At 42.5% G+C, this 24,777-nt stretch overlaps 1 long non-coding RNA gene across 1 annotated transcript; it reads right to left on the reverse strand.

Moving 5' to 3' along the window:
* Nucleotides 1-384: 384 nt before the first annotated feature.
* Nucleotides 385-24,745, reverse strand: LOC140710996 (uncharacterized). The gene is made up of 2 exons (XR_012092146.1): nt 19,084-24,745; nt 385-5,395 (listed from the first exon to the last, which is right to left on the reverse strand). It is a non-coding gene; the product is annotated as an uncharacterized lncRNA (long non-coding RNA).
* Between the last annotated feature and the right edge of the window lie 32 nt (nt 24,746-24,777).

The raw sequence follows: 24,777 nt of genomic DNA on the forward strand, positions 1-24,777 counted from the left end.
GGAAGAAAGAGCCATTTGGATATATAGGTATAACCTGGGCTATAATGTCAATCGGGTTCCTAGGATTTATTGTATGAGCCCATCATATATTTACAGTGGGTATAGATGTGGACACACGGGCCTACTTTACCTCTGCTACTATAATCATTGCAATTCCTACTGGAGTTAAAGTTTTCAGCTGACTTGCTACACTTCATGGAGGCAATATCAAATGATCTGCCGCAATACTTTGAGCCCTAGGCTTTATTTTTCTATTCACCATAGGGGGTCTCACCGGTATTATCTTAGCAAACTCATCCCTAGATATTGTACTACACGATACATACTATGTTGTCGCCCATTTCCACTATGTTTTGTCAATAGGAGCTGTTTTTGCCATTATAGGGGGCTTTGTCCACTGATTCCCTTTATTTTCAGGCTACACATTAGACCAAACCTATGCCAAAGCCCACTTTATTATTATATTCACAGGCGTAAATTTAACCTTTTTTCCACAACACTTCCTTGGCCTATCCGGAATACCCCGACGCTATTCTGACTACCCCGATGCTTATACCACATGAAATATTCTATCGTCCATTGGCTCTTTTATTTCACTAGTAGCAGTAATCCTAATAATCTACATGATCTGAGAGGCCTTCGCCTCAAAACGCAAAGTATCAATGGCCGAACAATCCCCCACCAACCTCGAATGATTAAATGGCTGTCCCCCGCCTTACCACACATTTGAAGAACCAACCTACATTAAATTGAGCGAAAAAGGGGGAATCGAACCCCCTAAAACCGGTTTCAAGCCAATCCTATAACCCCTATAACTTTTTCAATGAGATATTAGAAAAACTATTTCATGGCTTTGTCGAAACCAAATTATAGGCTATAACCCTATATATCTTACATGGCCCACCCAGTTCAACTAGGTCTACAAGATGCTACATCCCCTGTCATAGAAGAGCTAATCACCTTCCACGACTATGCATTTATAACTATCTCTTTAATTAGCTTTTTAGTCCTATACGCCCTATCCTCAACACTCACAACAAAAACTAACCAATACCAACATTACAGACGCCCAGGAGATAGAGACCACTTGAACCATCTTACCCGCAATCATTCTAATCCTGATTGCCCTACCATCTCTACGCATTCTGTACCTGACAGACGAAATCAACAACCCCTCCTTTACTATTAAATCAATTGGACATCAATGATACTGAACCTACGAATACACAGACTACGGAGGCCTCATCTTTAATTCTTACATACTGCCTCCATTATTCTTAAACCCAGGAGACCTTCGACTTCTAGAAGTTGACAACCGAGTGGTTCTCCCAATTGAAGCCCCCGTCCGTATAATAATCACATCTCAAGATGTCCTACACTCATGAACTATTCCCACACTAGGTTTAAAAACAGATGCAGTACCCGGACGGCTTAAATCAAACCACATTTACCGCCACACGACCAGGCGTCTATTATGGACAATGCTCAGAAATCTGTGGAGCTAACCACAGCTTCATACCTATCGTCGCAGAACTAATCCCATTAAAAATCTTTGAAATAGGACCTGTGTTTACCCTATAAATACCCCCACTCCCTTTCCACTATACAAATGCACTGCACAGCTATTCTAGCGTTAACCTTTTAAGTTAAAAATTGAGGGGCATACCCTCTGCAGCGAAATGCCTCAATTAGACACATCCACATGATTTATCACTATTACAACAATACTCCCTACACTATATCTTATTACACAACTAAAACTGCTAGACATATGTTACTATCAATCCCCCCAACAAAAAAACTCTGACAAGCAAACCCCCAATAACCACTGACAACTAAAATGAACGAAAATTTATTTACCTTATTCGCAACTCCAATAATCCTAAACCAACCTGCTACAATCCCCATCATCATATTCCCCGTACTACTAATTCCAACTTCCAAACACCTCATTAACAACCGACTAACCACTATTCAACGTAACCTAGTACTACTCGCTCTAAAGCAAATAATAATAACCCACAATGCTAAGGGGCGAACCTGGTCCCTAATACTAATGTCTCTAATCACCTTTATCACCACAACTAATCTCCTAGGACTTCTACCCCACTCATTTACACCTACCACCCAACTATCTATAAACCTCGCTATAGCAATCCCCTTATGAGCCGGCACAGCAATCACAGGCCTTCGCTTTAAAACCAAAAACTCCCTAGCTCACCTCCTACCACAAGGCACACCAACATTACTCATTCCCATACTAGTAATAATCGAAACCATTAGCTTGATTATTCAACCAGTGGCCCTAGCTGTACGCTTAACTGCCAACATCACGGCCGGCCACCTGCTAATACACCTAATCGGAAACACTGCACTAACACTACTAAGTATCAGCCCCCCCCGCTGCTTTACTAACCTTTACACTTCTAATACTACTCACCATCCTAGAGATCGCAGTTGCTTTAATCCAAGCCTATGTTTTCACACTTCTAGTTAGCCTCTATTTACACAACAACACCTAATGACCCACCAATTCCATGCTTATCACATAGTCAAACCCAGCCCTTGACCACTAACAGGAGCTCTGTCAACCCTCCTAATAACATCCGGCTTAGTCATGTGATTCCACTTCTATTCTACCACTCTATTGACACTAGGCCTACTAACCATAACACTAACCCTTCACCAATGATGACGCGATGTCGTACGAGAAAGCACCTATCAAGGACATCACACGACACCCGTTCAAAAAAACCTTCGCTATGGCATAGTCCTATTCATTATCTCGGAAATCTTCTTCTTTACCGGGTTCTTCTGAGCATTCTACCACTCAAGCCTAGCCCCAACCCCCTATTTAGGAGGCCACTGACCACCAACAGGTATTACCCCATTAGATCCCTTAGAAGTACCCCTTCTAAACACCTCCGTATTATTAGCATCAGGAGTCACAATTACCTGAGCTCACCACAGCCTTATAAACAACAATCGAAAACAAACAACCCAAGCCCTACTCATTACAATTCTACTAGGCATCTACTTCACCCTACTACAGATCTCAGAGTACTTTGAAGCACCCTTCACCATCTCCGACGGCATCTATGGCTCAACATTCTTTATCGCTACGGGATTCCATGGACTCCACGTCATCATTGGATCCACTTTCCTCCTTATCTGCCTCATTCGCCAACTATTATTCCACTTCACACCAAATCACCACTTCGGCTTTGAGGCTGCCACTTGATATTGACACTTCGTAGACGTCGTATGATTACTCCTTTATATCTCTATTTACTGATGAGGATCCTACTCTTTTAGTATGACCAGTACAATTGACTTCCAATCAATTAGCTTTGACAATGTTCAAAAAGGAGTAATCAACCTAGTACTAGCCCTAACAATCAACACCCTTTTAACCTCACTACTAATAACTGCCATATTCTGATTACCCCAACTTAACTCCTATGCAGAAAAAACAAACCCTTATGAGTGTGGCTTTGACCCACTAAACCCCGCTCGCATCCCATTTTCAATAAAATTCTTCCTAGTTGCCATTACCTTCCTACTATTCGACTTAGAAATCGCCCTACTATTGTCCCTACCATGGGCTCTCCAAACAACAAACCTCCCAATAATAATTAAATCATCCATCACACTCATCACCATCCTAACCCTCAGTCTAGCCTACGAATGATCCCAAAAAGGACTAGATTGAGCCGAATTGGTAAGTAGTTTAAACAAAACAAATGATTTCGACTCATTAAATTATGATTATCATACTAACCAAATGTCACCTATCTTCATGAATATTACACTAGCATTCGCCATCTCACTCCTGGGAATGCTGGTCTATCGCTCACACCTGATAGCCTCCCTCCTCTGCCTAGAAGGAATAATAATATCACTCTTCATCATAATCGCTCTCATAGCCTCAAATGCACACTCCCCCCTAACCAATATCATACCGATCATCCTACTAGTATTTGCTGCTTGCGAAACAGCAGTAGGCCTTGCCCTACTAGTCTCAATCTCCAATACATATGGTCTAGATTACATTCACAACTTAAACCTGCTTCAATGTTAAAAATAATTGTTCCAACAACTATATTACTACCAATAACATGATTCTCTACAAACAACATAATCTGAATTAACTTAACTACACATAGCCTAATCATTAGCCTTATTCCCTTGTTATTTTTTAATCAAACCAATAACAACCTCCTTAATCACTCAACCTACCTATCCTCCGACCCACTAACAACACCTCTTTTAACACTAACCGCTTGACTCCTACCTCTCATGATGATAGCTAGCCAATACCACCTATGCAATCAGCCCCCCCTCACAAAAAAAACTCTACCTATCCACAATAATTTTCCTTCAAATCACCCTAATTCTAACATTCATAGCCACAGAATTGATCTTATTCTATATCTTATTTGAAACCACCCTTATTCCCACCCTAATCATCATCACTAAATGAGGTACCCAAGCAGAACGCCTCAACGCAAGCACATACTTTCTATTCTATACACTAACTGGCTCTCTACCCCTGCTCATCATATTAACCTACACCTACAATAACACAGGCTCATTAAATATCATACTACTAACACTCACAGACCAAAAACTAACAACCACTTGATCACACAACCTCATCTGACTGGCATGCATAATGGCTTTCATAACAAAAATACCCTTATATGGCTTACACCTGTGACTCCCCAAAGCCCATGTTGAAGCTCCTATCGCAGGCTCAATAGTCCTCGCCGCAGTACTCCTAAAACTAGGCGGCTATGGCATAATACGACTCACCTCTATTCTCAACCCTCTAACAGAGTACATAGCCTACCCCTTCCTCATGCTAGCCCTATGAGGCATAATTATAACAAGCTCAATCTGTCTACGACAAACAGACCTAAAATCACTCATCGCATACTCTTCTGTAAGCCATATATCCCTAGTAATCATAGCCTCTCTCATTCAAACCCCCTGAAGCTTTTCCGGCGCAATCACCCTCATAATTGCCCACGGACTTACTTCCTCTATATTATTCTGCCTAGCTAATTCAAACTATGAACGCACTCACAGCCGCATTATGATACTCTCCCGAGGACTTCAAACACTACTTCCACTAATAACCTTCTGATGGTTCACAGCAAACCTCACCAACCTAGCCTTACCCCCCACCATTAATCTAATCGGAGAACTCTTCGTGATTACAGCCTCATTCTCTTGATCCCACATCACTATTATACTAACAGGACTTAACATACTAATCACAGCCCTCTACTCTCTCCACATATTCATTACAATACAACGAGGAAAACTCACACACCACATAATCAACATAAAACCCCCTTTCACACGAGAAAATACACTAATATTCATACACCTACCCCAATTATCCTTCTATCCCTTAACCCCAACATCATTCTAGGGTTTACCTCCTGTAAATATAGTTTAACCAAAACACTAGACTGTGAATCTGACCATAGAAGCTCACCACTTCTTATTTACCGAGAAAACTCGCAAGGACTGCTAACCCATGCCCCCATACTTAACACTATGGTTTTCTCAACTTTTAAAGGATAACAGCTATCCATTGGTTTTAGGAACCAAAAATATTGGTGCAACTCCAAATAAAAGTAATAACCATGCACACCTCCATTATAATAGCAACCCTCGCCTCCCTAACCCCCCCAATCATTGCCACCTTTATCAACCCCCAACAAAAAACAATCATACCCAAACCATGTAAAAACAACTATAATATATGCTTTCATTACCAGCCTTATTCCAACAACCCTATACATCTCCCTAAACCAAGAAACAACCATTTGAAGCTGACACTGAATAATAACTCAAACACTAGATCTAACACTAAGCTTTAAACTAGACTACTTCTCCGTAATATTCACCCCAATCGCACTATTCATCACCTGGTCTATTATAGAATTCTCACTATGATACATAAGCTCAGACCCAAACATCAACCAATTCTTCAAATATCTCCTTATTTTCCTCATCACAATACTAATCTTGACCACCGCTAACAACCTTTTTCAACTCTTCATCGGCTGGGAGGGCGTAGGAATCATATCTTTCTTATTAATCGGCTGATGATATTCTCGAACGGACGCCAACACAGCAGCAATCCAAGCAATCCTGTACAATCGCATTGGCGATATTGGCCTCATCCTAGCTATAGCATATTTCCTCCTACACTACAACTCATGAGACATACAACAAATACTAACTCTAAACCCCAACCCAAACTCCCTCCCACTAATAGGCCTTCTCCTAGCAGCAATAGGAAAATCAGCTCAACTTGGCCTTCATCCTTGACTACCCTCCGCCATAGAAGGCCCAACTCCAGTCTCAGCCCTACTACACTCTAGTACCATGGTTGTTGCCGGGGTGTACTTACTCATTCGCTTCCACCCTTTAATAGAAAGCAACACACTACTTCAAAGCCTCACACTATGTCTGGGAGCTATCACCACCATATTTATAGCCATCTGCGCCCTCACACAAAACGACATCAAAAAAATCGTAGCCTTCTCCACCTCAAGCCAACTAGGCCTAATAATAGTTACCATCGGCATCAATCAACCATATTTAGCATTCCTGCATATCTGTACTCACGCCTTCTTCAAAGCCCTACTTTTCATATGCTCCGGATCCATCATTCATAACCTAAATAACGAACAAGACATCCGAAAAATAGGAGGCCTATTCAAAACAATACCCCTCACCTCAACTTCCCTACTCATCGGCAACCTAGCACTCACAGGAATACCATTCCTCACAGGCTTCTACTCCAAAGATCTCATTATCGAAGCCACAAACACGTCATATACCAACGCCTGAGCCCTATCTATCACCTTCATCGCCACCTCTCTAACAAGCGCCTATAGTACTCGAATCATTCTCCTCACCATAACAGGGCCACCTCGCTTTTCAACCCTAATAAACATTAACGAAAATAACCCCACCCTACTTAACCCAATTAAACGCCTCACAATGGGCAGCATTATTACTGGATTCCTTATCACCAACAACATCCCCCCCACTTCGCTTCCCCAACCAACAATACCTCACTACTTAAAACTCTCAGCCCTGTATGCAACTATCCTTGGTTTCCTAATAACCCTAGACCTGACCTCTATAACCAACAAACTAAAAATAAACAACCCATCACAAATATTTAAATTCTCCAACATACTAGGATATTTTCCCACTACAATTCACCGCATAGTCCCATATCAAAACCTACTCATAAGCCAAAACCTAGCCCTTCTTCTACTAGATTCAATATGACTAGAAAAATCTATACCCAAGATGATCGCACATGTACATACCACCGCTTCCAAAACTGTCACCACCCAAAAAGGCATAATTAAGCTATACTCCCTCTCCTTTCTCATCCCCCTCACCCTAACCCTACTTCTAATAATATAACCTATTACCCCGAGTGATCTCAATTACAATATATACACCCACAAATAATGTCCAACCAGCAACCACTACTAACCAACGCCCATAATCGTACAAAGCACCAGCACCAATAGAATCCCCCCGAACTAACCCTGACCCCTCTCCCTCAAAAATCACCCAACTCCCCATACTATTAAAACTAACTACCACTACCCCATCAGAACTTGAAACCCATAGAACTAACCCTACTTCTATTATTAAACCCACCAAAAGACCCCCTAAAACCCCAAACCCTGAACCCCATGTCTCAGGGTACTCCTCAATAGCTATCGCTGTAGTATAACCAAAAACAATTATTATACCCCCCAAATAAATTAAAAACAACATCAGACCTATATAAGTCCCCCCAAAACCTAAAACTACCATACAACCAACCACACCACTAACAATCAATGCTAGCCCCCCATAAATAGGAGAGGGCTTAGAAGAAAATCCAACAAATCCCATAACCAACAATACACTCAACGCAAATAAAATATATGTCATTGCTCTTGCATGGACTACAGCCATAACCAATGATATGAAAAACCACCGTTGTACTTCAACTACAAAAGCACTAATGACCCCAATACGTAAATCCAACCCAATTATAAAAATAATTAACCACTCCCTCATTGACCTGCCAACCCCATCCAACATTTCCATATGATGAAACTTCGGCTCACTCCTCGCATTCTGCCTAATTCTACAGATCATCACAGGCCTATTCTTAGCAATACATTACTCACCAGACACCTCTTCTGCCTTCTCTTCAATCGCACACATCACCCGAGACGTAAACCACGGCTGAATCATTCGCTACCTCCACGCCAACGGCGCCTCCATATTTTTCATCTGCCTCTTTCTACACGTAGGCCGAGGTCTTTACTATGGCTCATTCCTTCTCCTAAAAACCTGGAACACTGGCATTATACTTCTATTCTTGACTATAGCAACAGCCTTTATAGGCTACGTACTTCCATGAGGCCAAATATCATTCTGAGGAGCAACAGTGATCACAAACCTATTATCAGCAATCCCATACATCGGGACCGACCTCGTCCAATGAATCTGAGGTGGGTACTCCATTGGCAACCCCACCCTTTCACGATTCTTCACCCTACACTTTATTCTACCTTTCATTATCACCGCTCTTACAATAGTCCATCTGCTATTCCTACACGAAACAGGATCAAACAACCCCTGCGGAATCTCATCAGACTCAGACAAAATCCCCTTCCACCCCTACTACACAATTAAGGATATCCTAGGCCTAGTCCTCCTCCTCTTCATCCTAACAACACTAACACTACTCTCACCCAACCTCCTAAACGACCCAGACAACTACATCCCAGCCGACCCACTAAATACCCCTCCACACATCAAACCAGAGTGATACTTCCTATTTGCATACGCAATTCTACGATCTGTTCCTAATAAACTAGGGGGCGTACTAGCACTCTTCCTTTCAATCCTCATCCTATCTATTATCCCCACACTTCATAATTCCAAACAACAAAGCATAATATTCCGCCCACTTAGCCAATTCCTGTTCTGATTCCTAATTACAACCCTATTAACCCTCACCTGGATCGGAAGTCAGCCAGTAAGCCAACCCTTCATTTTTATTGGTCAACTAGCATCCACAATATACTTCACCACAGTTCTAATCCTGATACCACTAACCTCCCTAATCGAAAATAACCTACTCAAATGAACTTGCCCTTGTAGTATAAACTAATACACTAGTCTTGTAAACTAGAGATGAGACTCATAACCCCTAGGACAGCTCAGAAAGAAAGCACTCGACTTCACCACCAACACCCAAAACTGGCATTCTAGCTTAAACTACTTTCTGTCTTTTATATTGTACAAACCCTACAGTACAACTCAAGCACCTTTACATAAATATGCTATGTAATTCGTGCATTACTGCTAGCCAACATGAATAATATATAGTACTATATCTGCTTAACTGTACATAACACATACTATCATATCCGCACCCACAGCCTCCAAAAAGCATACCCACCAAACAGAGATCTCACATACAACCCAACCACGAAACACCATAACCCGCCCACTCCACCCACAACACACCAACACAGACAGCAAGACCGTCCTCCGTACATAATACATTACCTTATTTGTCGTACAATAGTACATACCTACTACAAACCTTCCTCCCCACCACGGATGACCCCCCTCACTTAGAACTCTCTTACTCACCATCCTCCGTGAAATCAATATCCCGCACAAGCAGTGTTACCCTCCTCGCTCCGGGCCCACGACCCGTGGGGGTAGCTAAGAATGAGCTGTATCCGGCATCTGGTTCTTACCTCAGGGCCATGCCAACTAAAACCGTCCACACGTTCCTCTTAAATAAGACATCTCGATGGATCACGGGTCTATCACCCTATTAACCAGTCACTGGAGCTTCCCATGCATTTGGTATTTTTTATCTCTGGTCTGCACGCAACACCATCGCAACATGCTGACTCCCACCACATCCCGCCCTGAATGCGCCTGCCTTTGATTCCTAGTCCATGCCATTATTAATCGCACCTACGTTCAATATTCCAGCCCCGCATGACTACTAGCGATGTGTTATTTAATTCATGCTTGTAAGACATACAACAACCAACCCACAACACTACAAAAAAATTCAAAAACCTTAACCAAACCCCCCCCCCCCCCTTGACCTTCACATAACCACCCTTTGCCAAACCCCGAAAACAAAGTCCTGCTCCCCCGGCCAAAGCTTGTATTTCCATCTTTTAGGTATGCATGCCCTAACTACTAACCCCTCAACTAACCTTCGCTTACCCTACCAACCACCCTTTGCCAAACCCCGAAAACAAAGTCCTGCTCCCCCGGCCAAAGCTTGTATTTCCATCTTTTAGGTATGCATGCCCTAACTACTAACCCCTCAACTAACCTTCGCTTACCCTACCAACCACCCTTTGCCAAACCCCGAAAACAAAGTCCTGCTCCCCCGGCCAAAGCTTGTATTTCCATCTTTTAGGTATGCATGCCCTAACTACTAACCCCTCAACTAACCTTCGCTTACCCTACCAACCACCCTTTGCCAAACCCCGAAAACAAAGTCCTGCTCCCCCGGCCAAAGCTTGTATTTCCATCTTTTAGGTATGCATGCCCTAACTACTAACCCCTCAACTAACCTTCGCTTACCCTACCAACCACCCTTTGCCAAACCCCGAAAACAAAGTCCTGCTCCCCCGGCCAAAGCTTGTATTTCCATCTTTTAGGTATGCATGCCCTAACTACTAACCCCTCAACTAACCTTCGCTTACCCTACCAACCACCCCCCCCCCCCACAACCCCAAAGATGCCACCTACATTCACACCCACCTTCTCGTCTACGTAGCTTAAACCTACCCCAAAGCAAGACACTGAAAATGCCTAGATGGATTCACACATCCCATAGACAAATAGGTTTGGTCCTGGCCTTTCTATTGACCTTTAGCAAGATTACACATGCAAGCCTCCCCGCCCCAGTGAAGACGCCCTACAAATCACTATGACTAAGAGGAGTGAGTATCAAGCACGCACATGCAGCTCAAAACACTTTGCTCAGCCACACCCCCACGGGAAACAGCAGTGACAAACCTTTAGTAATAAACGAAAGTTTAACTAAGCTATGCTACACCAAGGGTTGGTCAATTTCGTGCCAGCCACCGCGGCCACACGATTAACCCGAGCCAATAGAGACCGGCGTAGAGAGTGTTTTAGACCCAGCCTAATTAAAGCTAAACCCCACCTAAACTGTAAAATCCTAGCTAACATAAAATAAACTACGAAAGTGGCTTTAAAACCTCTGAATACACAACAGCTAAGACCCAAACTGGGATTAGATACCCCACTATGCTTAGCCCTAAACCTCAGTAGTTAAACCAACAAAACTACTCGCCAGAATACTACAAGCAACCGCTTGAAACTCAAAGGACTTGGCGGTGCTTCACCCCCCTAGAGGAGCCTGTCCCATAATCGATAAACCCCGATCCACCCCACCCTCTCTTGCTCAGCCTATATACCGCCATCTTCAGCAAACCCTGATAAAGGTCACAAAGTGAGCGCAAGTACCCCTTTTCGCAAAAACGTTAGGTCAAGGTGTAGCCTATGAGACGGAAAAAGATGGGCTACATTTTCTATCCTAGAAAACCCACGATAACTCTCATGAAACCTAAGAGTCCAAGGAGGATTTAGCAGTAAATTAAGAATAGAGTGCTTAATTGAACAAGGCCATAAAGCACGCACACACCGCCCGTCACTCCCCTCAAATATACTTAAGGACTATATTAACTAAACACCCTAATACCTATATAGAGGGGATAAGTCGTAACACGGTAAGTGTACCGGAAGGTGCACTTGGATAAATCAAGGTATAGCTTAACGCAAAGCATCCGGCCTACACCCGGAAGATCTCAGTACAATTTGACTACCTTGAGCCAACACTAGCCCCAAACATAACTAACACTAATACCAAACAACCATACACTAAACCATTCACCCACATAAAGTATAGGTGATAGAAATTCTAACTCGGCGCTATAGACACAGTACCGTAAGGGAAAGAATAATACCACCCAAGCATAAAATAGCAAGAACTAACTTCTGTACCTTTTGCATAATGAATTAACTAGAAATAGTTTCGCAAAGAGAACTAAAGCCAAACCCCCCGAAATCAGACGAGCTACCCAAAAACAGCTAAAAGAGCGCACCCGTCTATGTAGCAAAATAGTGGGAAGATTTATGGGTAGAGGTGACAAGCCTACCGAGCCTGATGATAGCTGGTTATCCAAGATAGAATTTTAGTTCAACCTTGAGCTTACCTACAGAACCTCTTAATCCTTTTGTAAGCTCAATTGCTAGTCTAAAGAGGGACAGCTCTTTAGACACTAGGAAAAAACCTTATATAGAGAGTAAAAAGCATAACCACCATAGTTGGCCCAAAAGCAGCCATCAATTAAGAAAGCGTTCAAGCTCAACATCAACTACCCAAAAAATACCAAACATAAAACTGAACTCCTCATCTCACATTGGATCAATCTATCATTTCATAGAAGCAATAATGTTAGTATAAGTAACATGAACATTTTCTCCACCGCATAAGCCTAAGTCAGACCGAAAACCTCACCGACACTTAACAGTCCAATATCAACAAACACAAACAAGCTGACATTACTTCCACTGTTAATCCAACACAGGCATGCCTCAAGGAAGGTTATAAAAAGTAAAAGGAACTCGGCAAAACTAACCCCGCCTGTTTACCAAAAACATCACCTCTAGCATTACTAGTATTAGAGGCACCGCCTGCCCAGTGACACACGTTTAACGGCCGCGGTACCCTGACCGTGCAAAGGTAGCATAATCACTTGTTCTCTAATTAGGGACTCGCATGAATGGCATCACGAGGGTTTAACTGTCTCTTACTTTCAACCAGTGAAATTGGCCTGTCCGTGAAGAGACGGACATGAACTAATAAGACGAGAAGACCCTGCGGAGCTTCAATTTACTAGTACAACTAAAAACCACACAAACCCACAGGTCTTTAAACCCCCATGCCTGTACTAAAAATTTTGGTTGGGGTGACCTCGGAGCACAGTCAAACCTCCGAACAATCCATGCTAAGACTACACAAGCCAAAGCAAACCAATACTTGCAATTGACCCAATAACTTGATCAACGGAACAAGTTACCCCAGGGATAACAGCGCAATTCTATTCTAGAGTCCATATCAACAATAGAGTTTACGACCTCGATGTTGGATCAGGACATCCTAATGGTGCAGCAGCTATCAAGGGTTCGTTTGTTCAACGATTAAAGTCCTACGTGATCTGAGTTCAGACCGGAGCAATCCAGGTCGGTTTCTATCTATTCAACATTTCTCCCTGTACGAAAGGACAAGAGAAATAGGGCCCACTTCACAATAGCGCCCCCCTCCCCATAAATGATCTAATCTTAATTTAACAAAACATTACAAATCCCACCCAAGAACAGGGTTTGTTAAGATGGCAGAGCCCGGCAATTGCATAAAATTTAAAATTTTAAAACCAGAGGTTCAACCCCTCTTCTTAACACTATGACTACAGCAAACCTTATACTCCTTGTTGCATCTACACTAACCGCCATAGCATTCCTTACACTTGTTGAACGAAAATTGTTAGGTTATATACAACTACGCAAAGGACCCAACATTGTAGGCCCTTACGGACTACTACAACCCTTCGCTGATGCAATAAAACTCTTCACCAAAGAGCCTCTAAAACCCTCAACATCCACCACTACTCTCTACACCATCGCACCCGCCCTAGCCTTCTCCATTGCCCTCCTCCTATGAACCCCCCTTCCCATACCTAACCCTCTAATCAATTTCAACCTAGGACTCCTGTTCATCCTAGCCATATCCAGCCTAACCGTCCACTCCATCCTATGATCAGGATGGGCATCAAACTCAAACTACGCCCTAATTGGAGCCCTACGAGCCGTCGCTCAAACAATTTCATATGAGGTTACCCTCGCTATTATCCTACTATCAGTCTTACTAACAAGCGGCTCATTTAACCTTAACATACTCATTACAACACAAGAGCACATCTGACTCCTCTTGCCATCATGACCCCTAGCCATAATATGATTCACCTCCACACTAGCAGAGACAAACCGAACCCCCTTCGACCTCATAGAAGGCGAATCAGAACTAGTATCAGGCTTTAACATCGAGTATGCCGCAGGTCCATTCGCCCTATTCTTTATAGCCGAATACATAAACATTATTATAATGAACGCCCTAACAACTACAATCTTTCTAGGCACATTCTACCCCACCCACTCGCCAGAATTATTCACAACATGCTTTACCACCAAAACGCTCCTCCTAACCTCCCTATTCTTATGAACTCGAGCAACATACCCCCGATTCCGCTACGACCAACTCATACATCTACTATGAAAAAACTTCCTTCCACCCACACTAGCATTTCTCATATGAAACATCCTAACACCCATTACAATCTCCAGCATTCCCCCTCAAACCTAGAAATATGTCTGACAAAAGAGTTACTTTGATAGAGTAAATGATAGAGGCCCCAACCCTCTTATTTCTAAGATTGCAGGCATTGAACCTACCCCTGAGAATCCAAACTTCTCCGTGCTACCTAACACACCCCATCCTAAAGTAAGGTCAGCTAAATAAGCTATCGGGCCCATACCCCGAAAATGTTGGTCACACCCTTCCCGTACTAATTAACCCCCTAGCCCAACTCATCATCTACACCACAATAATCACAGGCACACTCACTACACTATTGAGCTCACACTGATTTCTCGCCTGAGCAGGCCTGGAAATAAACATACTAGCCTTCATTCCAATTTTAATCAAAAAAACAAACCCCCGCTCCACAGAAGCCGCCACCAAGTATTTCCTAATACAATCCACCGCATCCATAATTCTTATAATAGCAATTACCCTCAACAACCTACTATCGGGGCACTGAATAATAACAAATACCGCCAACCAACTTCCATCGTTAATAATAACAACTGCCCTTGCCATAAAACTAGGAATAGCCCCATTCCACTTCTGAATTCCAGAAGTCACCCAAGGAACACCACTAATTCCTGGCCTACTCCTCCTCACATGACAAAAACTAGCCCCCATCTCAATTATATGTCAAATTCACCCATCAATCAACACCTGTGCCCTCATAACCCTCTCAACCCTATCCATCATAGTAGGCAGCTGAGGAGGCCTAAACCAAACACAATTACGCAAAATTATAGCATACTCCTCAATCACTCACATAGGCTGAATAATAATAACGCTAACATACAACCCAACCATTACAACCCTCTACCTAACCATATACATCGCCCTAACAACCACCATATTCCTATTCCTCAATCTGAACTCAAATACCACAACCCTTACACTATCCCTCACCTGAAACAAATCACCCCAACTCATACCACTAACAATATTCACCCTTATATCCCTAGGAGGTTTACCCCCACTAACCGGCTTCCTACCTAAATGAATAACTATTCAAGAACTTGCAATAAACAACAACTTTGTCATCCCCTCCATCATAGTCACCATAACCCTACTTAACCTGTACTTCTACATACGCCTAATCTACACCGTCTCAGTATCACTATTTCCCACCCCCAACAACACAAAAATGAACTGACAACTTGAAAACACAAAACCCACACCCCTCACCCCCACACTCACCATCATTTCTACTCTCCTACTACCAATCACCCCCCTAATCCTAACTATTCCCTAGAAATTTAGGTTAAATAAGACCAAGAGCCTTCAAAGCCCTTAGTAAGTAGACCACTTAATTTCTGAAACATATAAGGACTGCAAAAACCTACTCTGCATCAATTGAACGCAAATCAACCACTTTAATTAAGCTAAGCCCCTACTAGACCAATGGGACTCAAACCCATAAAAATTTAGTTAACAGCTAAACACCCTAATCAACTGGCTTTGATCCACTTCTCCCGCCACGAGAAAAAAAGGCGGGAGAAGCCCCGGCAGAAACTTAAAACTGCTCCTTTAAACTTGCAATTTAACATGAAAATCACCTCGGGGCTGGCAAAAAGAGGATCAGACCTCTGTCTTCAGGTTTACAGCCTAATGCTTACTCAGCCATTTTACCCTTCCTCCACCCATGTTCATTAATCGTTGACTCTTTTCAACAAACCATAAAGACATCGGAACTCTATACCTACTATTCGGTGCATGAGCTGGAATCATAGGTACAGCTCTAAGCCTTCTCATTCGAGCTGAATTAGGCCAACCCGGTAGTTTACTAGGCAGTGACCATATCTATAATGTCATTGTAACAGCCCATGCATTTATTATAATTTTCTTCATAGTTATACCCATTATAATCGGGGGGTTCGGGAACTGACTAGTACCCTTGATAATTGGTGCTCCTGACATAGCATTTCCCCGTCTAAATAATATGAGCTTCTGACTTCTTCCCCCCTCCTTCCTGCTGCTAATGGCATCAACCATAATCGAGGCTGGCGCTGGAACAGGTTGAACAGTATACCCCCCCTTAGCAGGAAACCTCTCTCACCCAGGGGCCTCCGTAGACTTAGTTATTTTCTCCCTCCACCTAGCAGGAGTTTCCTCTATCCTGGGGGCTATCAACTTCATTACCACCATTATCAACATGAAGCCCCCCGCCATATCCCAGTATCAAACCCCGTTATTTGTCTGATCTGTCCTAATCACAGCAATCCTACTACTCCTCTCCCTGCCAGTCTTAGCTGCCGGCATTACTATACTATTAACAGACCGCAACCTCAACACTACCTTCTTTGATCCTACTGGAGGGGGAGACCCTATCCTATACCAACACCTATTTTGATTCTTTGGTCACCCTGAAGTCTACATCCTCATTCTCCCCGGGTTCGGAATAATCTCCCACATCGTAACTTACTACTCCGGGAAGAAAGAGCCATTTGGATATATAGGTATAACCTGGGCTATAATGTCAATCGGGTTCCTAGGATTTATTGTATGAGCCCATCATATATTTACAGTGGGTATAGATGTGGACACACGGGCCTACTTTACCTCTGCTACTATAATCATTGCAATTCCTACTGGAGTTAAAGTTTTCAGCTGACTTGCTACACTTCATGGAGGCAATATCAAATGATCTGCCGCAATACTTTGAGCCCTAGGCTTTATTTTTCTATTCACCATAGGGGGTCTCACCGGTATTATCTTAGCAAACTCATCCCTAGATATTGTACTACACGATACATACTATGTTGTCGCCCATTTCCACTATGTTTTGTCAATAGGAGCTGTTTTTGCCATTATAGGGGGCTTTGTCCACTGATTCCCTTTATTTTCAGGCTACACATTAGACCAAACCTATGCCAAAGCCCACTTTATTATTATATTCACAGGCGTAAATTTAACCTTTTTTCCACAACACTTCCTTGGCCTATCCGGAATACCCCGACGCTATTCTGACTACCCCGATGCTTATACCACATGAAATATTCTATCGTCCATTGGCTCTTTTATTTCACTAGTAGCAGTAATCCTAATAATCTACATGATCTGAGAGGCCTTCGCCTCAAAACGCAAAGTATCAATGGCCGAACAATCCCCCACCAACCTCGAATGATTAAATGGCTGTCCCCCGCCTTACCACACATTTGAAGAACCAACCTACATTAAATTGAGCGAAAAAGGGGGGAATCGAACCCCCTAAAACCGGTTTCAAGCCAATCCTATAACCCCTATAACTTTTTCAATGAGATATTAGAAAAACTATTTCATGGCTTTGTCGAAACCAAATTATAGGCTATAACCCTATATATCTTACATGGCCCACCCAGTTCAACTAGGTCTACAAGATGCTACATCCCCTGTCATAGAAGAGCTAATCACCTTCCACGACTATGCATTTATAACTATCTCTTTAATTAGCTTTTTAGTCCTATACGCCCTATCCTCAACACTCACAACAAAACTAACCAATACCAACATTACAGACGCCCAGGAGATAGAGACCACTTGAACCATCTTACCCGCAATCATTCTAATCCTGATTGCCCTACCATCTCTACGCATTCTGTACCTGACAGACGAAATCAACAACCCCTCCTTTACTATTAAATCAATTGGACATCAATGATACTGAACCTACGAATACACAGACTACGGAGGCCTCATCTTTAATTCTTACATACTGCCTCCATTATTCTTAAACCCAGGAGACCTTCGACTTCTAGAAGTTGACAACCGAGTGGTTCTCCCAATTGAAGCCCCCGTCCGTATAATAATCACATCTCAAGATGTCCTACACTCATGAACTATTCCCACACTAGGTTTAAAAACAGATGCAGTACCCGGACGCTTAAATCAAACCACATTTACCGCCACACGACCAGGCGTCTATTATGGACAATGCTCAGAAATCTGTGGAGCTAACCACAGCTTCATACCTATCGTCGCAGAACTAATCCCATTAAAAATCTTTGAAATAGGACCTGTGTTTACCCTATAAATACCCCACTCCCTTTCCACTATACAAATGCACTGCACAGCTATTCTAGCGTTAACCTTTTAAGTTAAAAATTGAGGGGCATACCCTCTGCAGCGAAATGCCTCAATTAGACACATCCACATGATTTATCACTATTACAACAATACTCCCTACACTATATCTTATTACACAACTAAAACTGCTAGACATATGTTACTATCAATCCCCCCAACAAAAAAACTCTGACAAGCAAACCCCCAATAACCACTGACAACTAAAATGAACGAAAATTTATTTACCTTATTCGCAACTCCAATAATCCTAAACCAACCTGCTACAATCCCCATCATCATATTCCCCGTACTACTAATTCCAACTTCCAAACACCTCATTAACAACCGACTAACCACTATTCAACGTAACCTAGTACTACTCGCTCTAAAGCAAATAATAATAACCCACAATGCTAAGGGGCGAACCTGGTCCCTAATACTAATGTCTCTAATCACCTTTATCACCACAACTAATCTCCTAGGACTTCTACCCCACTCATTTACACCTACCACCCAACTATCTATAAACCTCGCTATAGCAATCCCCTTATGAGCCGGCACAGCAATCACAGGCCTTCGCTTTAAAACCAAAAACTCCCTAGCTCACCTCCTACCACAAGGCACACCAACATTACTCATTCCCATACTAGTAATAATCGAAACCATTAGCTTGATTATTCAACCAGTGGCCCTAGCTGTACGCTTAACTGCCAACATCACGGCCGGCCACCTGCTAATACACCTAATCGGAAACACTGCACTAACACTACTAAGTATCAGCCCCCCCGCTGCTTTACTAACCTTTACACTTCTAATACTACTCACCATCCTAGAGATCGCAGTTGCTTTAATCCAAGCCTATGTTTTCACACTTCTAGTTAGCCTCTATTTACACAACAACACCTAATGACCCACCAATTCCATGCTTATCACATAGTCAAACCCAGCCCTTGACCACTAACAGGAGCTCTGTCAACCCTCCTAATAACATCCGGCTTAGTCATGTGATTCCACTTCTATTCTACCACTCTATTGACACTAGGCCTACTAACCATAACACTAACCCTTCACCAATGATGACGCGATGTCGTACGAGAAAGCACCTATCAAGGACATCACACGACACCCGTTCAAAAAAACCTTCGCTATGGCATAGTCCTATTCATTATCTCGGAAATCTTCTTCTTTACCGGGTTCTTCTGAGCATTCTACCACTCAAGCCTAGCCCCAACCCCCTATTTAGGAGGCCACTGACCACCAACAGGTATTACCCCATTAGATCCCTTAGAAGTACCCCTTCTAAACACCTCCGTATTATTAGCATCAGGAGTCACAATTACCTGAGCTCACCACAGCCTTATAAACAACAATCGAAAACAAACAACCCAAGCCCTACTCATTACAATTCTACTAGGCATCTACTTCACCCTACTACAGATCTCAGAGTACTTTGAAGCACCCTTCACCATCTCCGACGGCATCTATGGCTCAACATTCTTTATCGCTACGGGATTCCATGGACTCCACGTCATCATTGGATCCACTTTCCTCCTTATCTGCCTCATTCGCCAACTATTATTCCACTTCACACCAAATCACCACTTCGGCTTTGAGGCTGCCACTTGATATTGACACTTCGTAGACGTCGTATGATTACTCCTTTATATCTCTATTTACTGATGAGGATCCTACTCTTTTAGTATGACCAGTACAATTGACTTCCAATCAATTAGCTTTGACAATGTTCAAAAAGGAGTAATCAACCTAGTACTAGCCCTAACAATCAACACCCTTTTAACCTCACTACTAATAACTGCCATATTCTGATTACCCCAACTTAACTCCTATGCAGAAAAAACAAACCCTTATGAGTGTGGCTTTGACCCACTAAACCCCGCTCGCATCCCATTTTCAATAAAATTCTTCCTAGTTGCCATTACCTTCCTACTATTCGACTTAGAAATCGCCCTACTATTGTCCCTACCATGGGCTCTCCAAACAACAAACCTCCCAATAATAATTAAATCATCCATCACACTCATCACCATCCTAACCCTCAGTCTAGCCTACGAATGATCCCAAAAAGGACTAGATTGAGCCGAATTGGTAAGTAGTTTAAACAAAACAAATGATTTCGACTCATTAAATTATGATTATCATACTAACCAAATGTCACCTATCTTCATGAATATTACACTAGCATTCGCCATCTCACTCCTGGGAATGCTGGTCTATCGCTCACACCTGATAGCCTCCCTCCTCTGCCTAGAAGGAATAATAATATCACTCTTCATCATAATCGCTCTCATAGCCTCAAATGCACACTCCCCCCTAACCAATATCATACCGATCATCCTACTAGTATTTGCTGCTTGCGAAACAGCAGTAGGCCTTGCCCTACTAGTCTCAATCTCCAATACATATGGTCTAGATTACATTCACAACTTAAACCTGCTTCAATGTTAAAAATAATTGTTCCAACAACTATATTACTACCAATAACATGATTCTCTACAAACAACATAATCTGAATTAACTTAACTACACATAGCCTAATCATTAGCCTTATTCCCTTGTTATTTTTTAATCAAACCAATAACAACCTCCTTAATCACTCAACCTACCTATCCTCCGACCCACTAACAACACCTCTTTTAACACTAACCGCTTGACTCCTACCTCTCATGATGATAGCTAGCCAATACCACCTATGCAATCAGCCCCCCTCACAAAAAAAACTCTACCTATCCACAATAATTTTCCTTCAAATCACCCTAATTCTAACATTCATAGCCACAGAATTGATCTTATTCTATATCTTATTTGAAACCACCCTTATTCCCACCCTAATCATCATCACTAAATGAGGTACCCAAGCAGAACGCCTCAACGCAAGCACATACTTTCTATTCTATACACTAACTGGCTCTCTACCCCTGCTCATCATATTAACCTACACCTACAATAACACAGGCTCATTAAATATCATACTACTAACACTCACAGACCAAAAACTAACAACCACTTGATCACACAACCTCATCTGACTGGCATGCATAATGGCTTTCATAACAAAAATACCCTTATATGGCTTACACCTGTGACTCCCCAAAGCCCATGTTGAAGCTCCTATCGCAGGCTCAATAGTCCTCGCCGCAGTACTCCTAAAACTAGGCGGCTATGGCATAATACGACTCACCTCTATTCTCAACCCTCTAACAGAGTACATAGCCTACCCCTTCCTCATGCTAGCCCTATGAGGCATAATTATAACAAGCTCAATCTGTCTACGACAAACAGACCTAAAATCACTCATCGCATACTCTTCTGTAAGCCATATATCCCTAGTAATCATAGCCTCTCTCATTCAAACCCCCTGAAGCTTTTCCGGCGCAATCACCCTCATAATTGCCCACGGACTTACTTCCTCTATATTATTCTGCCTAGCTAATTCAAACTATGAACGCACTCACAGCCGCATTATGATACTCTCCCGAGGACTTCAAACACTACTTCCACTAATAACCTTCTGATGGTTCACAGCAAACCTCACCAACCTAGCCTTACCCCCCACCATTAATCTAATCGGAGAACTCTTCGTGATTACAGCCTCATTCTCTTGATCCCACATCACTATTATACTAACAGGACTTAACATACTAATCACAGCCCTCTACTCTCTCCACATATTCATTACAATACAACGAGGAAAACTCACACACCACATAATCAACATAAAACCCCCTTTCACACGAGAAAATACACTAATATTCATACACCTCACCCCAATTATCCTTCTATCCCTTAACCCCAACATCATTCTAGGGTTTACCTCCTGTAAATATAGTTTAACCAAAACACTAGACTGTGAATCTGACCATAGAAGCTCACCACTTCTTATTTACCGAGAAAACTCGCAAGGACTGCTAACCCATGCCCCCATACTTAACACTATGGTTTTCTCAACTTTTAAAGGATAACAGCTATCCATTGGTTTTAGGAACCAAAAATATTGGTGCAACTCCAAATAAAAGTAATAACCATGCACACCTCCATTATAATAGCAACCCTCGCCTCCCTAACCCCCCCAATCATTGCCACCTTTATCAACCCCAACAAAAAACAATCATACCCAAACCATGTAAAAACAACTATAATATATGCTTTCATTACCAGCCTTATTCCAACAACCCTATACATCTCCCTAAACCAAGAAACAACCATTTGAAGCTGACACTGAATAATAACTCAAACACTAGATCTAACACTAAGCTTTAAACTAGACTACTTCTCCGTAATATTCACCCCAATCGCACTATTCATCACCTGGTCTATTATAGAATTCTCACTATGATACATAAGCTCAGACCCAAACATCAACCAATTCTTCAAATATCTCCTTATTTTCCTCATCACAATACTAATCTTGACCACCGCTAACAACCTTTTTCAACTCTTCATCGGCTGGGAGGGCGTAGGAATCATATCTTTCTTATTAATCGGCTGATGATATTCTCGAACGGACGCCAACACAGCAGCAATCCAAGCAATCCTGTACAATCGCATTGGCGATATTGGCCTCATCCTAGCTATAGCATATTTCCTCCTACACTACAACTCATGAGACATACAACAAATACTAACTCTAAACCCCAACCCAAACTCCCTCCCACTAATAGGCCTTCTCCTAGCAGCAATAGGAAAATCAGCTCAACTTGGCCTTCATCCTTGACTACCCTCCGCCATAGAAGGCCCAACTCCAGTCTCAGCCCTACTACACTCTAGTACCATGGTTGTTGCCGGGGTGTACTTACTCATTCGCTTCCACCCTTTAATAGAAAGCAACACACTACTTCAAAGCCTCACACTATGTCTGGGAGCTATCACCACCATATTTATAGCCATCTGCGCCCTCACACAAAACGACATCAAAAAAATCGTAGCCTTCTCCACCTCAAGCCAACTAGGCCTAATAATAGTTACCATCGGCATCAATCAACCATATTTAGCATTCCTGCATATCTGTACTCACGCCTTCTTCAAAGCCCTACTTTTCATATGCTCCGGATCCATCATTCATAACCTAAATAACGAACAAGACATCCGAAAAATAGGAGGCCTATTCAAAACAATACCCCTCACCTCAACTTCCCTACTCATCGGCAACCTAGCACTCACAGGAATACCATTCCTCACAGGCTTCTACTCCAAAGATCTCATTATCGAAGCCACAAACACGTCATATACCAACGCCTGAGCCCTATCTATCACCTTCATCGCCACCTCTCTAACAAGCGCCTATAGTACTCGAATCATTCTCCTCACCATAACAGGGCCACCTCGCTTTTCAACCCTAATAAACATTAACGAAAATAACCCCACCCTACTTAACCCAATTAAACGCCTCACAATGGGCAGCATTATTACTGGATTCCTTATCACCAACAACATCCCCCCCACTTCGCTTCCCCAACCAACAATACCTCACTACTTAAAACTCTCAGCCCTGTATGCAACTATCCTTGGTTTCCTAATAACCCTAGACCTGACCTCTATAACCAACAAACTAAAAATAAACAACCCATCACAAATATTTAAATTCTCCAACATACTAGGATATTTTCCCACTACAATTCACCGCATAGTCCCATATCAAAACCTACTCATAAGCCAAAACCTAGCCCTTCTTCTACTAGATTCAATATGACTAGAAAAATCTATACCCAAGATGATCGCACATGTACATACCACCGCTTCCAAAACTGTCACCACCCAAAAAGGCATAATTAAGCTATACTCCCTCTCCTTTCTCATCCCCCTCACCCTAACCCTACTTCTAATAATATAACCTATTACCCCGAGTGATCTCAATTACAATATATACACCCACAAATAATGTCCAACCAGCAACCACTACTAACCAACGCCCATAATCGTACAAAGCACCAGCACCAATAGAATCCCCCCGAACTAACCCTGACCCCTCTCCCTCAAAAATCACCCAACTCCCCATACTATTAAAACTAACTACCACTACCCCATCAGAACTTGAAACCCATAGAACTAACCCTACTTCTATTATTAAACCCACCAAAAGACCCCCTAAAACCCCAAACCCTGAACCCCATGTCTCAGGGTACTCCTCAATAGCTATCGCTGTAGTATAACCAAAAACAATTATTATACCCCCCAAATAAATT

This window comes from Chlorocebus sabaeus, unplaced genomic scaffold (genome assembly GCF_047675955.1).
Source record: "Chlorocebus sabaeus isolate Y175 unplaced genomic scaffold, mChlSab1.0.hap1 unalloc_scaffold_1204, whole genome shotgun sequence".
Classification (NCBI taxonomy): domain Eukaryota; kingdom Metazoa; phylum Chordata; class Mammalia; order Primates; family Cercopithecidae; genus Chlorocebus; species Chlorocebus sabaeus.